The sequence below is a fragment of the Manis pentadactyla genome, chromosome 8, assembly GCF_030020395.1.
Source record: "Manis pentadactyla isolate mManPen7 chromosome 8, mManPen7.hap1, whole genome shotgun sequence".
Taxonomy (NCBI): Eukaryota; Metazoa; Chordata; class Mammalia; order Pholidota; family Manidae; genus Manis; species Manis pentadactyla.
This window is the reverse complement of record NC_080026.1, coordinates 59185593-59206239: the sequence shown is the minus strand read 5'-3', so window position 1 is coordinate 59206239 and position 20647 is coordinate 59185593. Positions and strand designations below refer to the sequence as shown.

The 20647-nt window shown below is 50.1% G+C and overlaps 1 protein-coding gene and 1 long non-coding RNA gene across 5 annotated transcripts in view; one reads left to right on the top strand and one right to left on the bottom strand.

Moving 5' to 3' along the window:
- The window catches only part of C8H10orf71 (chromosome 8 C10orf71 homolog), a 27712-nt gene extending 9360 nt beyond the window's left edge, over positions 1–18352 (bottom strand). The window contains exon 1 of one of the 4 annotated variants that reach the window (XR_008998862.1): positions 15995–16663. The gene's annotated coding sequence lies outside the window, so the exon portion shown is untranslated. Of the gene's footprint in view, positions 1–15994; positions 16664–18216 lie in introns of those variants that run through there. The other 3 variants (XM_036916613.2, XM_036916612.2, XM_036916616.2) reach the window with 3 other exon arrangements.
- LOC130684558 (uncharacterized) lies at positions 16670–20647 on the top strand. The gene is made up of 2 exons (XR_008998863.1): positions 16670–16876; positions 18233–20647. It is a non-coding gene; the product is annotated as an uncharacterized LOC130684558 (long non-coding RNA).

Genomic DNA, 20647 nt, shown 5'->3' with positions numbered 1-20647 from the left:
GACCACTGGGGCTTCCCCAAGACCTTCCTGGATATTAATTTAGTCCATGGCAGTTTATTAATAATATTAATAATCATAGTAACTCAGGTTTGTGGAGTGCATCCCTTTGGTCACTCACAGAAGGCTTCGTGTCTGCCATGATCTGCTGGCTGCCCTGACTTCCCGGCTGTCCTTTGTGGCCCCACAGCACACTGCATTCACCTTTACCGTAGCTCATGCTGTATTGTCACAGATCATGTATCATAACCCATATGGCTTAGGAATTGATACTTCATTCCCTCCTCAACTAGAAAGAGAATTCTTTGAGCCCAAGAAGGGAGTCCTGAGCACACCAGCAAAGAAGCCGAATACATGTTTATGGAAATGCTCTGAACTGGGTATCTTTACCCTGGATTTTTCTGGAGGGCAAACAGCAGCACAGAAAAGAAATTCTAGCAAGAAGGACCCCTGGTCTTAGGTCTTATGGCCATCTGCAAAATCCAGATTGATCCATTTCTATCATTAAATAGTGAGCACTGCCTGCTGTTCCATGGAGGTGCAACTCAGGGATGAGGAAGAAGTCAATCCACGTCACACATGGACAAGACGTAAGTGCAGAAGGACGCGGTGACATTTATTTTGTGCACACTCTGTGCTTGGATTCATGGACACACTGTGATTGCTGTTGAAATGCACTTTCCAGGGGCCCCCACAGAACTGTCTTGCTCACTACTTTGGACCATTTGAGGGAAGCCAACCAAATTAGTGAAGTCTGGTCACAGAGCATTTTTCAGGTAACAACGTGCGGTTATATACCCAGGGACCCACACTCTTTCCATCTTCCGACCCTGACTGCTGTTCCATCTTTTAGCTTCCTCTTGTAGATGGTTGGATTTCTTCCCATCCAAACCCCTGGGCCTCTGCTCTCCTCTGAGGTCCCCACACGGGCTATTTTACCCACACCCATGGCCGTGGCGAGCAGCCACACACTGATGGCCATGTCCAGCCTAGGCTGCTTGTCTGGGCTCCAGCCCCTGTCTTCAACTGTCCACAGGCCAGCTCCACAGACTCACACATTTAAAATAGAGCCCACGACCCACCCACAGGCCAGTTCTCTTCCTGAGGATCCCAGAAATGTGAGAGTCACCTGTGACTTTCTCTCCTTCTCTCTTACCCACCTCTCCACATCCGATCCATTTCCAGGTCTGCTGAGTCTCATGTTTCATGTTTTAAAGGTTTCTTGCCCCCGTACACTGATCTTCATCTCCACAGTCACTGTGCAGCCACAGCTGCTGTCACATCTCTTTTGGCTACTGCAGGAACCCGTATTCATTCTCTGCACTGCATCTAAGAACAGCCTTAACGATTCAAATCTGTTCCTGTCAACCTTTTGCTTAGAATCCTTCAATAGCTTGTCAGTTAAAAAGAATGAAAATCAATCTCCTTAACAAAGAGCCTCCCTTTCTATCCTCCTCTTGGACTATTTCCCCCCTCATACTTGACTTTCCAGCCACCCTGGACTTTTATCAGCTTCCTCAACGTGCTTTGTACTTCCTGCCTCAGGGCACTTGCGCACATTGCTCCCTCTTCCTGGAATTCTTTCATCTTTTCTCCATTACCTGCTTGACTCTTATGTATGCTTCAGAACACAGGTCACAGGACCCTTCATCAAGGCAGCTTCCTCAGGCTTTTTAAAGTCTCCCTCTTACATGCTTTCATAGCATGCTATGCCCATCTCCTTTGCAGTACTTAGAATAATTGTAGTTAAGTATTTAACTGGGTGATTATTGTTTAATGCTTGTGTTTCTTGCTGGCCTGGGTGCTTCACTGTGGCTGTGACCATGTCTGTGTGGGTCCCCAGGCTATCATCCTCATGTAACATGGTGCACAGCACAAGAAATATTTATTAAATCAATGAGCAAATACCTCCAGCTCTGCCATGATATTATTCACATTATTGACTAGCTTAGGAGATCTTATTTTATTGAAAGTCAGTTATAATACTATAATTCCAGAATCAGCACAAATTTCAAATTAGTGAATTTGAATCCAGTTGTATTTACTTTTGAATTCCAAGCCCAAAACTATATAATTTCTGCCCATGGTAAGAGAAGGAAGCAGGTATCCTTAGGGATGGTTCACAGGCTGGTGTGGCAGAAGGCATTCATCCACACCATGGCATATACTATCTCAGTTAAAGCTGAGTTTCAAGATGAATTGGAGAATTAAGAAGTGACATCATGATTTTGCCATTTTCCTGTTTGTCTCTCAATTGTGCTCAGGGCTCCAAGTGGGGAGATGGCTTTGATTCCCTCCGGAGGGCCAGCGTCCAGCAAACATTAGTATAGTACATTAACTGGGGTGTTGTTTACAGCCACACTAAGAAAGCTCATTAGCTGAAATTTTATCTAAATTATGGGTGTTAGGAGATGAAATGTTGCCACCTGCCCTGTGTTGTATGGCAACCCTGTAGGAGTCCAGGGAGCTTTCATCACGTCTTCCAACACTCCATCCACCATGCTAGATGCTGGTCAAATTTGCACCAGATCGAGAAGGCTCTGCAAAGCTCCAGAATCCACAAGGGGAAATAGGATCCTTGAGCAGAAATTAGTGATCTGGACTTTTCAAGTTCAGCCACTGGGAACGGGGCAGAGGGTCTGGTGATACACCCATCTCAAAGATGTGCCTGGGGGTAGTTGGGGGCATGCCTGTGCCCCTGTAGCCTTGAGGCTGGAAGAATTACAGTTGAGGATGTATTTTGTCTTCTCCTTATTGACAGGGTCTTTTTGAGTCGGGATGTAGCAAATCAAATCTGAGCATGCAAATCAGCTTTTTTCTCACCATGAGCAATGAAATAACATTTGCACAGTTATCATTAAATTTTAACTCTTCCAGAATGTTTTCTCGCATGATGCTTCTTCCCTTGTTGTGCTGTATGACGCTGTTGAACTATTGTGGACCAGAATATGCTGCCTTTTGCAGTCGTCTCTCTCCTGGCCCCTTACAAATGCTTCCACATGACCCTTCAGGCCCTCTTGGTGGGGGAGCTGGGGCTCTCCCCAGTCTCACCCTCCCTCAGGCCTGTGGTGCACTGGGTGGGTCCTGGCTTGGCTCCTCAGAGTGGTAGTCCTACTGAAACACCTCTCTCTGTCCCCTAGCCATCAACTGCTGACCACTCCTCCTCAGTTCCCCTATTCCTTGTAGAATAAAAAAAAAAAATCACTTGTGTGCTTTATTCTATCTGACCTGCTGTGAAATCATGTTTCCAACAAGGCTTTGAGTTCTTTGGAGTGAGGTTCTCAGCCTTTCCGTCTTTGGCTGATGGACTGCCTGGGGCACGGCGGCCACTCAGCAGCATTCATGCTTCCTGGGCCGCAAGCACATGAAGACAGAGGGTTGCTGCAAGCGTGCCGTCTGTGAGTGGAGCCCTTAAAGCTCAGCAACCCCATGTTCTCCTTGTCCTCCACAGAACTCCCTGCTGGCAGGCACCCCAGGCCTAGGAGGTCATGCCACCAACTTCTGCTGGTGTGCCCTAAGCTGGGAGGGACAGGAAGTGGTCAGAGGAGGGGACCCATACCTGTCTCATACCCTCTACTGGCCCTGTTCCAGATGCTCCAGATACAGCTGCTCATCCCACGAGGAAGTGTGCAAGGCCCACAGAACTAGAGCCGGGACCAGTGACCCTGACAGGGGGGATCCCAGGCCTGTGGGGTCCTGGAACCAGGACACAGCAAGGGAGGGAACAGCTGGTGGCCTGGCATGGCTGGGTTACTAGATTGAGCGAATTAAAAAAACAGGACATCCAGTGAAATTTGAATTTCAGATAAACATTGATTGCCTATTTTTAGCATAAGTACGTGTTAATTTTATGGGGAACTCTGGTACAAATATTACTTGGGACATACTTATACTAAAAACATGCTGGTTGTTTATCTGAAATTCAAATTTCACTGTACGTCTTGTTTCTTATCTGGCAACCTGAGGTCCTTAGCAACTTTTAGGACCAATGTGGTTCACATTCAGAGGAAGCCAACTCGGTGGGTCAATACTGGGATGACTCATGTTTGCGTGTCACTCTGCAGCTCAGGATGCATTTTGGCATCTGTTATCTTGTTTGATTCTCATGATCCCTATGAGGAGGGATTAATAGGCCCTATTGTCACCATTTTCTAGGTAGAGAAGTAGGTGGAGAATTAAAGACAGAGAGGTACAGAGTGTTGCTCAGTGTCACACAGCACATAGAGTCGAGGTGTGGGGACCAGCTCAGGGTTACTCCTTGACCACCCCATGATTTGCCTAGGATGATACCCTGACCTTCTGGTCTGTGGGCTCAGGTGCAGATGGGTGTGTCCTGAGCCCTGTGCACATGGGCTGGAGTTCCAGGTAGAATTGGAGATGGGTGGAGAAAAGGGAGGGTTTTCATTTCTAATCATCTTCCAAGAATCTTCTTAGTTCAGTGTTTCATGACAACTACAGGAGTGGGGCTGACAGTTCACAGGATCCCTCCTGTGTGGAGAGGCCATCAAGCAGGGAGGCCCAGGCAGTGCTGCAGAGCTGGGAGGATGCTCCAGACCCAGGCATGCTCTTGAGCTACCAAGGGGGCCATTTCATTCTCTCATCCCTGCCTGTCTTTGCACAGGAAGCCACTGGGGTTTGCTTTGCTTCTGGGTTTGACCGCTTGCCTGTAGTGTGGTTTTTGAGTCCAAGCTCTTTGGGTGGATTTAATTACCGTAATTGAATGGTGTTTTCTCTTCTTAGTAAAGGGGAAGCAGGAAGCCAGTGGAGACGACAGGGGTTGGCTTTATCACACCCAGAAGGCCCTAACAAATTGGAATTGATTCCTCTCATTCTTTCTGGGTGGTTTTTTGAGACATTGACATGGGTGTGCCTTGAGGAATGGTTTGGTGTAGTGACTGCGGCACCCCTGTCTGTGCTCTGACCTCGTCCCAGCCCTTGAATGCAGACGTTGTACACACAGCCTCCATGGCCCCACCCCATGCCAGGCAGGTCTTGCTCTGGACCCATGCCCTGCTGGTCAGTCTTGGGCCAGGCTTTTGCCCTCTCTGTGTAATTGCCAACAACCTTCCTGCTTGGCTGTTTCAGAGGGAGTGTCCTTGAATACATCATATATTTTACAAGGTGAATAGTGAAATGGCAAAACTGATCCCTCAGCTGGGGTTCTTTGGAAGAAGGGAGCAGACATGTGTCAAGTGTCTACAGGCTGGCCAACCTTAGTGTGGGATTAATATATAAATCAAGTATAGAAATCAAATGTATAATCATATATGACTTGATTATTTTTCCAGTAATTCCTGATACATGATCAAGAACAGAACAAACAAGACCAAAACAGTTTCTGCTACCTAATTGCCCTTGCTATTGTTTCAATACCATGTAAGATGTCATGCCCCAGGAGACTGGAGACTGCTGAGGATTAAGTTTAGGGTTAGTTAATGATTGGGTATCAAGTCCCCCCCACAGAATTCTATTGTTGTTGTCATGTATTTGCTCAATAAATACGAAGGGTGTCCTCTCAGCACGACTTTTGCACGGTTAAGCCTCGAGTCCCCTGGCTGGTCCTTTCAGATCTTCGATATCTCATCGTGTCTCCTCCCTTATCTGTGGGCCAGAGGCAGGGAGGGGCCGACACTTAGGCCCACCACTGCATGTGCCTGCATCTGCTCAGACTTGGCAGGGCAGGCCCCTCTCCCCACCTTTTCGGTGAGGACACTGAAGCTACCTGGGTTAACCACTTGTCCCTTACACAGCACCAGAGCTGGGTCTGCATCTGTTTTTGGCTCCAGAGCTCTTCTTCTGGACCCCATGATGATTCCTCCTCAGCTGTCCCCAGTGTGATAAAGGTTCTGTCCTTATAACCCCTTTTGACTTTTGGAAATCAGAAATTTCTACTGGAAGAAAACCAGGGACCCCCATCTTGAAGCCCATGTTGAAGCTCTTTCATGTTCATATGCTCAACAACTATTCAGGGGGCACTGCTATGTGACCCCTTCGCCCCCCACTCTGGTTCTGGTGGCATGGCCAGGGCAGGGCTGACCTGGGTCCTGTCCTTGTGGAATTGGGATGAATCACAGGCATGCATTGGCCTTACTGACCTCAGATTGTCCTAGATTGGCTCGCACTGGGTGCTGTCTCTGCATGTGGAATGCTGCTTTGATTTGCACACAGATCATTGTATGCCTCGTTTGGCCATTTTGGTGCTATTGGTCTGGTACTTGTGGGAGGTGGGGTGAGGGGGTTGTGGTCAGCCTGCATCCTGGCCTGGCCTGGCTTGAAGAGCTCTGATCCAGGAGCTAGGCTGGGAAAGCCAAGGGCTTTCAGATGGACCCCGAGGCTCTTGTGCCCTGGGAGAGGACAAGGCTGGCTTTGTCTGGTTCCAGGAATACAGTGTGGTTGGCACTGGGGACCCTGATGGCAGTGCTGGCCTGACACAAGTCTGAATCCTCCCTGAATCATATCTCACATACAGAGGCCTCAAGGCCCTGAAGCATGAAGGAGTCCAGGATATCTCCAGAAAGGTGGTTGAAGAAACCAGTTTGCCTGGGCTTGCTAGGCTCACAGAGCCAGCTCTGAGTTGTGGTCTCAGCTACTGTGGGTGTTTTGCTGCTTCTGGGAGAGCACTTGGGGAGAGAAAAGCTTTCTAATTGGAGCTCAGCCCAGCCTGAATCCCACTTCCAGCCTGTCAGTAGTCTGCTGTGTCTGGATGGGACATTTCTTTAGGAACCTCTGAGCATTGCCTGCATCTGAGGATGTCTGCAGTTACAGACCAGGGAGTTTGGCACAAGGAAGGCCAAGCCTGGTCTAACCCAGAGATCCCTGACAGGAGGTGCTGGCACCTGGCATTGTATACCCTGTGGCAGGAGAAAAGAAAAGAAGCAAAGTATGGAGGCAAGGGGAGGGATAAGAGGGATGGAGACTCGGGCTGGGATCAAGGACCCAGTAACCTGCCCTCCTAGCTCCTGCTCCTATTACTGATTGTGTGAGCAGGTGGGGGGCTGAACAATGTTGAACAGCTGGTTCTCTGGGGCAATATTCCTGCTTTGTAGCACTAGCCAGCTGCCGTGGCTGATCTGCTGCTGCTGACCTGGCATCTATGGCAGGGTTAGGACAAGGTGTGCCCAGTGGACTTCACAGGTGCAGGAGGCTCTGGAAGTCTCTGAACCCACAGGCTCCCCCTGCACTTGCAGGTGCTTTGATAGGGGTACTTGGGCAGGGGTCTCACCCAACAAAGGCTATCAGCAGCACTGCTTCTGGCCATTTCTGGTGACCAGGCATTGCTGGGGACCACACTTTGGAGCTCCTAGAGACCCATTGGGCTGGCCTCAGGCCAATGCTATCTCTGGATGCTTCCTTCCACCAGGAAGGAGCTCAGGCTTGGTGCTGCCTGGCTTCTCAGCATTGTTCGGTCAGGAGTTCTCTACAGACCCCGAGGGTTCCAGCCTCAGTGGCCAGATGCCCTCTGGACAAGGGACTCTCATGGGCTCAGAGGTGCCCCAATTTACCTTTATAGGAGCCACTATGCTGGCATCAAAGGTAAAAGTAGGGGAAGAAAAGGGTTTCCCCAAATAGCCCTGCCCTTGCTTCCCCAGAGCTGGGGTGAGGACCATTCACACTCTGCTGCCTGGGGGTGGGGACAGAGGGAAACTGACTGAGAGGTGAAAAGCATGGAAGCAAGAGTAGACAAACTGGCAGAAATGTGTTTGCAGCTCAGCCCTTGGCTCTTTGACCTCCTGGTTAGTTAGACCCAACCCAGACTCCAGGGGCCACACCCACTGCCAAGCTATGGCTACCTCTGAAGGGGGCCAAGCAGCTCTTTCAGAAACACAGGGGCCACTGAAATGGTGGGTCCATGTGGGGTCTGGGTCAGGTCCTAGTGCGACTCTACATATGCTCAGTATAACTTTGGCTGAAGAACGGCACGTCTGTGAGCCTTAGGTTTCTTGTCTGTAAAATGGAACTAATGATATGAACCTGTGGACTAATAGGATCTCCCAGCCTTAACGCTGTCTGTTGACTTTGCCAAAGTCCGCTGGGGCAAAACCATCCCTGGTTGAGAATCAAGGAGAGGGCATGAGCCCAGCCTCTGTGACACCATTTGTTTGTTCATTCATTCATGCATTCATTCACTCATCCCTTCCACGGCTCCCAAAAATCTTGCCCTGGACTCTGGAAATGGTTGGAACTAACATGAGATGAGAATCGAACGGGCAGCTCTTAGCTGTAGAAAGAGCTGGACACCTGGTTCCAAGTCAGGGTTGTCTTGGGCAAATCACTTAACCTCTACCTAGTCCTGTAACATAGGAACAATTAAAAACCAAGCCTGGCTCTGCCCACTCCCTTGGGGCTGTGCCACATGCTGGAGAGAGCTGGGGAAGGGAATTGTCATGAAACTGGCGTCCAGGGCAGTCACTGCCTTGGAGTCTGCAGATGCTTGGAGGCCCCCCGGGCTCGCAGGTCCAGGTCCTCCCTGAGTGAGGGGACGCCTGTGCCAGAAGGGGGTCCTGTGAGTCTGGCCACCACAGCCCCATGCTTTACCTTCAGGCTCCTGGGCGTCTCCCAGGAGCAGAGGTTTCACACTTGTTTGTTCTTCCCTGGACACAATAATAAATAGATTCACATCACAGCACAGTCATGCTTAGAGACACATATGTTAAGGAAAATTCATGAAGCAAAATTACACTCTTATATGTACTACTCTGATCTCTCCATTCTATCCCATGCCACCCTACCCTATTCTATTCTTTTATTTTAAAAAAGCTATTTATGGTTTAGTAAGCAATTTCCAACCCCAAAATGAGTATGGTCTACTGTAGTTTAAAAAGCTATTCTAGACCAGTAACTTCAGGCATTCCTGGGTAGGCTCAATTGCTGCTACCCTGCTCGTAGCAAGGCCAGGTTTTCATCTGGACAGAGAAATGGGGACCTGAGGCCCAAAGGTGACCAGCTAGGTCTGACCAGGTTCATGCGGGGAGGAGAGGAGACCCCCTGGATTGCAGATCCACAGACCAGACATTGCCTGTCTGCTTCTGCGCTGTGTCCCCAGTCCCTACACAGTGCCTGCACCTAGCACAGGGCCATTCATTTGTCAAAGGAACAAATGAAAGAATGAATAGAGAAATCCCCATTTACTAAGCAGCTGGCATAAGGTAGGCCACTTTATATTCTCTGATATTATTGATACATATTTATCATTATGTAATTAATACAACTGTATGAGCAGAAATTAGTCTTATTCTTTACATTGGAGGAACCTGGAGTCCAGAGAAGTTTAATCCCTGGTGGTGTGAGGCTTGAGCTTGGGGCTGCAGAGAGGAAGAGGGTGCCTGCAGCGTGCATCTTAAGAGCCTCTTCTGGGAGCTTCTGGAGCACCTGTGGCAGCGTGAGAACCTCTGCTCAACACCACCCCTCCTCGTGGCCCTCCCACAGCCCCCACTCTCCTGGTTCTCACCCTCAGCCTCCTTGGAGCTCGTTTTAAGACCTGTGGTCACAGGATATCTTTCTGTCCCCTGCACCTATCACACCTGGGATTCCACATATGGGGGCAAAACCCTGGAACACCTGCCCTCCCCTTACTGACAGACACATGCTTTCCACTTCTGAGCTGTGGAATCAGACAGACTTTGGACAAATCAATGCATCTGAGCCTTGATCTCGTTTTGTAACCAGGGCTGAAGGGAAGGCACCTGGTGCTCTAGGAAGTCCCTGTGGATTACAAAGCAGGCATTGCTGTGATACTGGTCTCTGATGCCGACTGCATCTTGGAGAGCCTTGTCCAGAGAGCCACCCTCAGGGGCTCCCAGAGGAAGAGGCACTTGGGTTTGTTGGGGTTCGGGTGTCCCTCGGTAACCACCTCCCTCCAGCCCCTGGGAAGAGAGCCATGACATATGGGGAGGAGCACTTCTTGAAAGCAACCCCAGGGGGTCCCCAGCTTGGGCAGAGAGAGGAGGTTCCAGGCAGTGCTGCTGCAGAGTTCTCCTCACCATCTGGGAGCCTAGTTCCCCATCTGTAAACTGGCTCCATTGGGCTAGGTGGCAAAGGTAGAGAAGCAAAGCTGGAGGAGTCTCCACTGAGCATCAGTACTCTGCTGGGCAGTTCCTGGCCATCCGTCCTGTGAATCCACCTCCTACTACCTGCCAAGAACCCTATAGCCATGAGCTCACTTGGTGGTCACAGCGACTGGCAAGTTAGGTAGGGGCTGGTGCTGAGGAATCTGAGGTGCAGAAATTGAGGCTCAGAGAGGTATACTGGAGGGGCCATCTTCCCTGTCCCTGGGTGGCCATGATGGCAGGGGTGCCTGGCATGGGGGAGGGCCTCACATGGAGAGCCACTGGGAATTCCTGCACCCCCACCTCAGCCCCTCACATAGGTCCAGAGCCCTGCTGCCCCTGGTGTCCTCACTGCCCACAGGAGGCTGGGGAAGTAGGTGGGGATGGCTGTTTGGTGGATGACAGCTGTCCTTTGTCCAACCAATGTGTCAGTGGTGAGCGTGCAATTTTCAGGAGGCCCTGGTGGGCTGGTTAGACCAAACTGTGGAGCATCACTGCCCTAGGTTGGAGGTTGTATCCCTTCCTGGGAGGTTGTAGTGATAAGTCATCAGCTCTCGGGCCACTTGGGTCTCATGGTTGTCAACCCCTGTGGTTTGGGCTGTGTCTGCCTTGCTCTAGGCCTGGCCCCAGGCAGGCCATTCCTGTGTGGGGCGCAGAGATGAATCAGACATGCTGCCCTCTCCAAGGGACAATCGCCCTATAAGGGGAGAGCAGGCGGAGGTCAGTGCCAGGTGCAGGGACCAGGAGGTGGAAGAAGAGAGGTCTCAGTGGGCAGGGCTTCCTTGAAGACAGCTGGGAGGGAGCTCTGGCTGTAAGTCTGTGTGTGAGCACCCAGCTGGGTCCCAGCGGGGCACAAAGCAGAGCCTGGTGGAAAGAGCATGAGGCTTCGGGTCAGACCAGTGCCCTCTTTCCGAGGAGACCAGCTGCGGCCAGTTATCTACCCTCTCTGGGCCTCTGATCATTCAATTGCAATACCTGGGTGGTTGTGAAGGGTGGTGGTAAACAAATGTCAGGAGCCCAGAAGAGATTTGTACAGAGTAAGGGCTCACTAGATGGAGGCTTCCATCCCTGGAGACCTTGGGTTTTTGAAGAAGACAGCTCCCGTTTCTACCACTGCAGTCCTAACACCAGCGTGTTATGTAAAGAACAGAGTGCATGCTCCCTGAATGCCAGCTCACATCACCTCCAGTCTCTAGACAGAGGCAGTACGACACAGTGGGAAGGGCATTGACACGAGCATGGTTCCCACTGCACCAGCTGTGAGTAGCCCTTAGCAAGGTAGAAAGCCTGTGTTCTTTGGTTTCCTCATCTGTAAAATTAGACTGAGAGTGATACCTGCCTCATGAGGCCATGAGAGCCCAGGGAATTTGTGCCTGTGTGGTGACTGGCCCCTAGTGACCATCCATAAATGTCACTATCATCTTCACTATGCAATCTGCTAAACCCAGGGCATGGGGCAAGAGGGCCACTGGGACGACTTTGCAGTTCTCCAACAGCAAAGGGAGAGAGATTGGAGGCAGTGACTGACCAGGGCATTCAGATGGCATCCCTGTCCCGGGAACGCCTCCTGTGCTGGTCCTCTCTGTCTGGTTTCTCTGCCTTAGAACCACTGTTTCTTAGAATGGATGGCGGCTGACCTTCAGAAGCACCAGTGTTTGTATGGCGCTGCCCTTTAGCAGTGTGTCTGCATCCCCGGGCGGTCACCTGAGCACTGCGGGGAAAACTTCCATGCTCAGTTACAGTTCAGATTGCTGCCCTGGCCCTTGAGATTAGATTCAAGTTAGGTAAATTTAAATTAGGTAAAATTAGGTAATCTCTCTCTAAAATTAAAAACTTAACACCCTTTCCCATACCCTGTGGGAGGCTGGTGGGGCAGAGCAGCGGTCCTGGCGGATGCCCATGTGCACGGAGGTACCCAGATACTGCCCATGCTGCCGTGTGCTATGTGGATGGGCCGAGCCCTCCCCTTCCACGGCTGGTCTTACACTCCAAGCACTGAAGGTGCACAGATCCTTGACCCTCTTTGGCCCAAGAAGGGAGGTAATAATAATGAGTAATCCCCAGTGGTCACTGTCAGGAGGGGTCAGTCCTCCATGGCAACAGCTGCTCTCCAGCTGAGCAGTAAGCACGAATCAGCTGAACCCTGAAGCACTGGGATTTCTCTTTAGTGACCTCTGGAAGGAAAAGACCAAGCTGGAGTTAAGCAGGAGAGAAAAAGTTCGACAAATTGAGGGAAGAAAGCAGTTCTTGTATTTCTGTGATGTGCCTGGTGCTTTTCACTTGTTTGCTCATTTAATGCATAAATGACCCTCTGAGACCCTCTGAGGCTGGTCCTCTCTGTCTGGTTTCTCTGCCTTAGAACCACTCAGTTCCCTTTTTCTCAGAATGGGCGGTGGCTCACCTTTGGTTGGCATTGATTGGCAACCCACTGGCTAGCACCAATACTGTTGATAATCCCATTTGACAGAGGAGGAAGTTGAGGCCCAGGGGCTGGCTGAGAGGGTAGAAATGGCCCATGAATCTAGTTCTAGTGCCTCCAGCAGGGCTTCTAGGAGCAATGAGGAAGCCCTGAAGTTCTCAGGCATGGCTGCTTAGGCAAGTGTGAGTCTTCTAAGGAAGACTGTGACTTTTTGGTGAGTAGACCAGCCTTCTTTGTGAAAATCTTGGTTGCTGATGTGAGCTGCAGGTATAGAGGTGCAGTTAGGGTTTGAACTCAGATCCCAAGTTTAATCTCAGCACCTCATTAGCTGTGCATCCTGGGGCAAGTTACTCAACCTCTCTAAGTCATAGTCTCTGCCTCTATGAGGGGCATCCTTGGACCTACCAGGTCGGGTGACCTCGAGAATAAAACAAAACCATCCACATATGGTCTTTGCACACAACAGTAAGGCAGCCAGTGACTTCCCTGAGAAAATGGAGGGCACACTGAAGGAGAGAAATGGCTCTGATCCTTTGACCTCTGTGGTTTTCAGACCTGACCTGCCTCAGAGAGGGGCAGACAGGGCCAGATTGGGGGAAGGCTGGTGGTGCTGCACGTGGCTAGGCTGCCCCAGGACAGGGCAAGCCAAGGGGCAGCCACTATGACCTAGCTGTGGCAGGCAGGGCTCAGAGGCAAAGGCCAGCACCTAGTCTTGGCAGGAACAGGGAGAGCTTCAAGCAAGGCTTTAAGATGGGAGGTGTCCAGGCTGCAGAGGCCTGTAGGAGCCCTGTAGGAGCCCCTGGGATCCTCTTAGGCCATGTGGGGGCATCGCTGTGGGATTTGGAAGCCCTTACAGGTCCCTGATGGCTGTGCTGTGCTCATGTCCTCTCTGGGCTGGAGTCTAGTGGGACGGCCATGCAGAGAACGCATGGGGAAGAAGCCAGGGCAGGCCTCCTCCCTGCTCTCACATGCTGTGGTCCAGAGGGTCCCTTTCCCCTTCCTACTAAGAAAGGAAGGTCTGCCTGTCAAGCTCTGGGAAGAAAGATATTATTGGTTGGTTGGTTCTTTGGACTTGCTGTCAGATTCCCAAATGCTCCAATCCTGCTCTCAAACTCCCTGAGACCAACCAATGTCAGGCTCAGAAGGGAAAGCGCTTTGCACCAATTAATCTTCAGTCTCCCATCTGGGAGCAGAGGTCAGCTGAGAACCTGATCTGCCCCTGCCTTGACAGAGGAGCCCACAAATTACTGACACATGCAGCCCCATCCAGGGAATGTTCTAGAATGATACTGATGACTTACTTTGGGGGTGACACATCTCAGCAGTGCTCCACATGCTCCATTTTGGGGTCTTGATCTGTATATATACCCTGGTCAATCCCTTGTTATCCCCTCTCCATCTGCCCTCACCAGCTGTATCATGCAAGCCCTGGGAGCCCAGTAGAAACTAAGAGGTGCTTTGGGGTTTTCTAACTAACGGAGTTAAACATAAGATTGAGTTGCAGCACAGCGGATTGGCTGGATTGGGTGAGCAGTGCTTTAAACCCTCTCAAGGAAATAAAAACCAGACCCACTGTAGCCTGTTGGGAAACGTCAACACTGTGTGTCTCCATGAGGATCACCTTCTTTTAAAGCCCTTTGCATCTGTCCAGTAACCCTGGGTAGATGGAGTGAAATCCCAAGACAACAAGGAAGATGGTCCAGCCCTGGCTTTACAAACTGGCAGGTTTCAGTTACTGAGATTTCTGGCATAGCCTGGAGGAATAGGGCTATTTCCAGACACAGGGCTTCCCCTTTCTGTAAGGGTCTCTAGGGCTTCCTTAGGGTCAGGAGCAAAGAAGTAGAAAATACCAAGACACTTGCTCACATACTGGTGACAGGACATCCGGGTGGGTGCATTCTTCCTCAGAGGCTTGAGGCCCTCTCCAGCCTTCCCTGCCTCCTTCACATACCTCTGTCTCCCAGGTTTCCAGGGGGTCCAAGACCCTCTGTTTCTAGGACCCAGCATTCTACCAGCCCTTTTCCCTTCTAGTAGGCACAGTTGCTTCCATCCCAATGAGTTTCTGGTCCCCAGAGAGGAGGTACAATTGTTCCCCAGGGGCAGAAGCATGCTGGACTTGGGTCACCCAGAGACATCTATTTATAAACCATCCTGATAAGCACAATCTGCCCTGCTTAGCCCAGGCCACACTCCACAGCAAACTGACCCTCCCAGTGACAAACTGAACATTTCCTGTATCAGTCAGACTGGAAAAACCAGCTCAGGGGTGGGGCAGGGGGCTCCAGAGCCAACCACTTGTTCTGAAGGGTCCAGCTCACAGGCTGTTGTAACAGTTTGATCTTTCACTGTTTTTTGGTGGGTGTGAATCCCAAATTGACCCATCTCAAGGATTGTTCTCATACAGCACAGGTCAGCAAACTGTCTGTAAAGGGCAACCTAGTAAATGTTTTCCTTTATGCCAGCCATATGACTTCAGCCATTGTAACCATAGACAGTATGTAAATGAATGAGTGTGGCTGTGTGCCAATAAAACTTTATTTACAAAAGCAGGCACCCAGCCCATGGCTGTGGTATACCAACCACTTTTGTAAAGGGAAGTCAAATGATGGATAATTAGACCTCATTTAATACAAACATTTGTTTAATCTACTCTCCAGGATTCCTATACTTATGGGTTTTTTAAACTATTACGTCAAATAGAATTTGTTGTAATTGGATTAGATGTATTAAAAGAAACGGTCCATAATTTAGTTTTAAAAAAAATATTCTTTATTTCCTGGAGCAGTTTTAGGTTCACAGCAGAACTGAGCCACTGAGTCAAAGGTAGAGAGATTTCCCATATAGTCCTGCCCCACATGTGCACTGCCTCCTCCATTACTGACATCCATGGGCATACTTTAATGTCCTAAATGATAATTTTTAAAGGCTATCTAACTTTCTACACATATTCAATATTACTCTTCTCAGAGATCAATTCTCCATGAGACAAAGAAATGTATGATTTCAGATTTGGCCAAGCCTGCCCTGAGGGAGTCTGGTTGAGGACCCCAAAGTGTGGGGAACACTCTGTAAGGGGCTCCATGCTGAGGACACATATGCTGTCAGAGTCCTTGGGCCAGAATGTTCCAATGACCAATTGTCCTCTTTGTTACAGCTGGTAGGATCCTGCCTAGCCCAGCACTGGGAACACAAGACAGCCAGTCTTCTGCCATAGGACCTGTGACTGTGGGGTTGCCCTGTTTGGAACACAGGGACCTGGGCACATCCACAGGCTTGCGCCCACTCAGACACACATAAAGACAAGTCATGCACGTGTAACTCTGTACAGCGTACCCCTCATGGTTCACACAGCAACCCAGCACCCCCAGCATGCTGGAACCTCAGCCCTGATGTGCCCCTGGCCACTCACACCGCCCTGCACATCGTCCTGGCAGAACTACATCCTCAGTGCCTCTGGCCCAGAGCAAGTGTCCCTGCCACGGGGAGCTTGAACCTTCTGCCTGTGCTAAGAAACAGCAAGTGTCCACCCTACCTTCCGCTCTCCGGCTTTTTTGCGTCCCAGCTGTTTGCTCTTCAGGCCTCCCCAGGAACGGGAGAGAACCCTGACTCTTCCAGCAGCCCAGCTCTGCCCAGCAGCCAGAGCGTCTTCCCTCGTTAGCTGGGCTGCCCAAAGATGAGAGGGGAAGGGATTCAAGACCCAGACCTCTTGTTTTTCACAAGCCTGCCCAGCTGAGGGAAATCAGTGAGCAGAAGCTGCCCAGACACTGGAAGTTCGTGAAGCGTACCTAAATAGAGACCCAGCTGGGGGAAACCAAATGGTGTTCTTGGTGGGGAAGAGGCAAACAGTCCGCACTGCAACACCCGTGTGGTGTCAAGTAACAGTCAGATTAAACAAACAGCCTCAGCAGCTATTTTTACATCGGCCATGGGTAATAGATAACTTAGGGAGTGAGAAATTGCTTGCCGCTGAGGTGGACCCTAACCACGATTCCAACTTCAATCCAGAATAATTTCTAAACTATTCCAGCACCTAGATTCAAATAAAAATATCCCAAGGTTCAAAGGAAAACATTTGTTTAGGGAAACATTAAAAACATAATAGTGAGCCTTGGAGCCAGCGCCTGGAGGCCTGCTGATGTCCCTGGGGCAGAAATAGCCCATTTCATCATCGGCTCGGAGGACCGCAGCCTGCATTCCTCAAGTAAGGAGCCGCACTCTGCTATGCTTTTGGAGCAAAATAACACACCCAGCTGCAGGCCGGGGAAGGCCAGGCTGGGATTTCAGGGTGAGAGTTGCAGAATGATATGGAATAATCAGGAAAGAGGCAAAGGTAAGTGCCGCTTGATGAGCCTGGCCATGGCAGGCTCAGCTGTTTGCAAGGTCCACATGCCGGGAACAGGACCCCTTCTGCCAGGTGAGAGCTCCCCTCTCCATCTCTGGGAAGGGCTGGCCCAATAGCCACTTTCTGTCTGGCCTGGGGTCACCTGCTCCCCAAACTGCTTGCAGACCCCAGACTTCTAACCATGAAGCCCTTGCTCATGCCGTGCCAGCTCCTGGATGCCTCCTTACCCTCCCTCCCAGGCTTGTCCCTGTCAGAGTCCCCTCACTGCTAGGACTTAAAGCAAGAGTTATTTTCTTTCTTTCCAAGAGCACTTTCTCACATTTTCCTGCCCCATGGCCTGAGAACATGGAGGTGCCTGGTCTCTGGCAGGTGCCCCTCTCTGTGCAGTGCACAAAGCCCTGGAAATCTGTCTGGATTGCACTGTATCTCTGCTCCTTTTGGCACACTGGCCCATCTGCTCCTGTGGGCTCCTTTCAACTTGGGGCCTGGGTCTATGCATTTTAGTTTGGAACAAATTGGAAAGAACAGCTCCTCATTGCCCTGCAGATGGAGGGAGGGATCAGACCCCTCCCAGCAGGGATATCCAGCCTCTCCTCCTCCCAGGAGCTTCAAAGCTTGCCTTTTGCCCTGAGAATTTAGGACCTGCCACTGGGGACACCTGCTCACTGATTAGCCCTCAGAGATGGTCTGAGGGAGGACCAACGTGAACCCCTTGATTTTACTCATCCCACTTTCCTCCCCTGCTTGTCAAAACCAGCACGAGCCAACCTGACAGATGAAAATAATCAACTCAAGTTGTGAGCCAGCATTAAATAAACAAAACATAAGATTTGGGGTCTGGCCCTTTGTATTTCCTAGTTTTTGACACCAACCAAATTAGTTAACCTCTCTGTACCTCAGGCTACTCATCCGTAAGATGGGCAGACTGATTATGCTCTGAGGAGTTGAAGATCAAATGACTTCATGTACACTGACACTGATACATTTGCATATGGCAAAGCTTCTCAAATGCTAGTCATTTGTTATTTTTTTCATGATTTTTTACATCTTCAACCATTTCTACATTGTTTACGACTACCACTCACTGTTTTTGCATCAAGAGAATTGACTTAACTCTTTTCAAAAACAGAGCATTCTGGTAGTGAAACCAGCAAAATCAGAGATTTGATGTGCTAGTTACTTTCTCTTTCCTATTACACATCGAAACAAATTTATAGCTGGTCCATATATTCTCTGTGCTTGAGCCAAATCATGTTGTTCCAGATTTTAGAAAAGGTTGCATTACTAAATCTCATTCTATGGAGGGTTTGCTTTGGGCCACGAGTAACCTGAGCTGAAACAATTTAACGGGGCCCCTGGTTTCCCTGACTTGCTTTCCTCCCGCTCCTCAGTACATTTCTTCCCCAGCTTACTTTTAATTCTTCACAGGTGGAGAACATGACCTCATGTCTGGTTTAGGATCCTGGAAGCAGGGAACTTTGCTGCATGAAAGGAGCTGTTGGAGTTTGCTTGAAGTGGCTGATTGAGTAAAGAAAACCACGAGGATGACCCAGGGCACAGTTGGGGGCCGAGCAGTGGCAGGAGGCTTTGTCAACGAGGACGTCACAGCGAGAGGTCAGAAGAGAACAATAAAACACAGTTGATCCAGCGACAGGCCTGTCCTGGGAGCAGATGTCTTCAACGCTTGGCCTGGGGCCCCATCTGGCTGGCTCCACCACAGCTGACTGCTGCAGAATCTAACGTCTCCGGAGTGTGCCTCTACCTACCCCAGGCCATGGGCCCCTCATCCAGTTCGGTCATGGAGGGTGCACCAGAGTGGACCACCCCAACACAAAATACAGCCAGAGAACTCAGCCCAAGCTCTGGGCCGGGAGCTCAAGGTCTGCAAGCCAGAGCTGGCATCTTTCTGGGGGATGGGCCCAGGCAAAGTGACCACTCTCTTCCAGTCCAGGAGCCGTGAGCTGCATGGAAAGAATGTGAATGAAGACACAATTCTAAATGTAGAACCATGGATGCTATGTGAGCTGGCTCTCTGATCATCCAGAAAAACAAGGCCTGCGTGTACATTCTGCAACTGCATAAATAAAGCTGTCCTTGGGCAGCGTGCTACAGCACCCCATCCTTGCAGGCACTTCACTGACCCCGACTCTCAGCAGAACCGCTGGCTTGTGTGGGAGCTGCCCAGCCACCTAAATGCATAGTTGAAAATGGCTTCCCTCTTGCCCGGATGTGTGTGATGCTTGCTTAACTTAAGTTGCAGCAAATTTACTCGGTTCTGCATCTGTATTAATTAGAAATGTTCAAAGGCCATAATGAGGGCAATGTGGAATGGGTCCTTTGGGCCAATATCTGGGTTTGTGTGTCATGTTTGAAGCTCACATCCCTACAAAGAATGTGAGGCTACTGCCAGTTCTTCCACCCTTGTGGTGTGATTATACTGAACTGCTTGTCAGGGGCCTTCAGGAGACTTGTCTTCACTAGTGCTCAGCCTTCTTTAGGAGTCATTTCCAAACTTCTTCAGGAGTTTCTTGGGCTTAATAATAAAACCACTAACAAAATAGTAGCAACACATATAAAACCATACTCTGTGCCCTGCACTGTTCTGAGTCTTCATGTAAATTAACCTACATGCGGAACACAATTTCTCTTAAGGTTCGGCACCATTTTCTTCTATCCTCATGAATTGATACCTGTCAGGGAGCTAGGGAAAGACAAGATGGGGGAACCTGTATTTCCTGAGCACCCGTTGCACATCAGTCCTGGTCTGTACTTCACTAAATCCTCAGACTATCCCTAGTGATGGCTGTTTATGCCTGTTCTTTACAGATGGGTAAACTGAGGCTCGTGGAGGTGGCACTGATGCAGGTGAGGTTTGCCCCACCTGCCTGTCCGGTCTGGCGTCTCTGTCGTCCAACCTGCCCCAAGCCCAAGTCCAGGGAACATGGCTTCCTTCCATCCACCTGTTCTGGTCTCTCCCTGGTAAGAGAGTGACATCTGGCCAGGGTGCCTCCTTAGCTACTGATTTGTTATGGGAACAGCAGGGATTCTGTACCTTGGTGTCCGTGCAGTGAGAGTGTGTCCTCAGGGCAGATAGCAGGATGGAGCATCACTGCAGGAGTCTGCTTCTGGAGCTCTGTCGGCTGTGTGGTTGACCTGCTGGGCAATTGGATCCCTCCTTCAGATGAGTTTCCTCACCAGGAGCTCTGAGTTGGTCCTTTGGGAAAGGATATTGCATAATAATGTGTGTCCAGTGCCAGCTCAGAGGGGCTGGACCTATGGGGGTAGGTGGGGGTGAGGGGTCCTGTTTGCAGCTCATGGCTGGGAAACAGCCCATTGGCCCAGGTTGCTGAGACCCCATCTTTCCCAGCCTGGTGCCAGGATGACAGCTGTCACAGCCAACTGAGGGTCACCTGGGCCAGGGGCTCTCCTTACGGCCTTTCCTTCAGGATTCTTTGCTTAGGATTTGCAATGGAAGATTTATGGGAAAGAAACAGAACCTGTGCTGTGAAATGAAGCAAACCCAGTTTATTAAAGTGCTATCAGGCACTCACAAAATCATAGTGGACAGCTGGGAGGTCAGTCACCAGTGCATCTGGAGTCTGTATAAGTTGTCTCTCTCCATGAAGGGATCTGAAAATTCAGAGTGAGGAGGAGCTGGGGGAGGCATGCTCCGCTCTCTAGAATATATGTCAAGAGACTCTTTCCACAAAATGCTAGGGTAACATTTTCAAGTTTGCAGGGCTTTGTCATAGCTGCTTAGGTTGGCCGCAGAAAGCAGTCAGAGACGATTTGTGGCAAATGGGCATGGCTGTGTTCCAATAAAACTTTATTTATGGACATAGA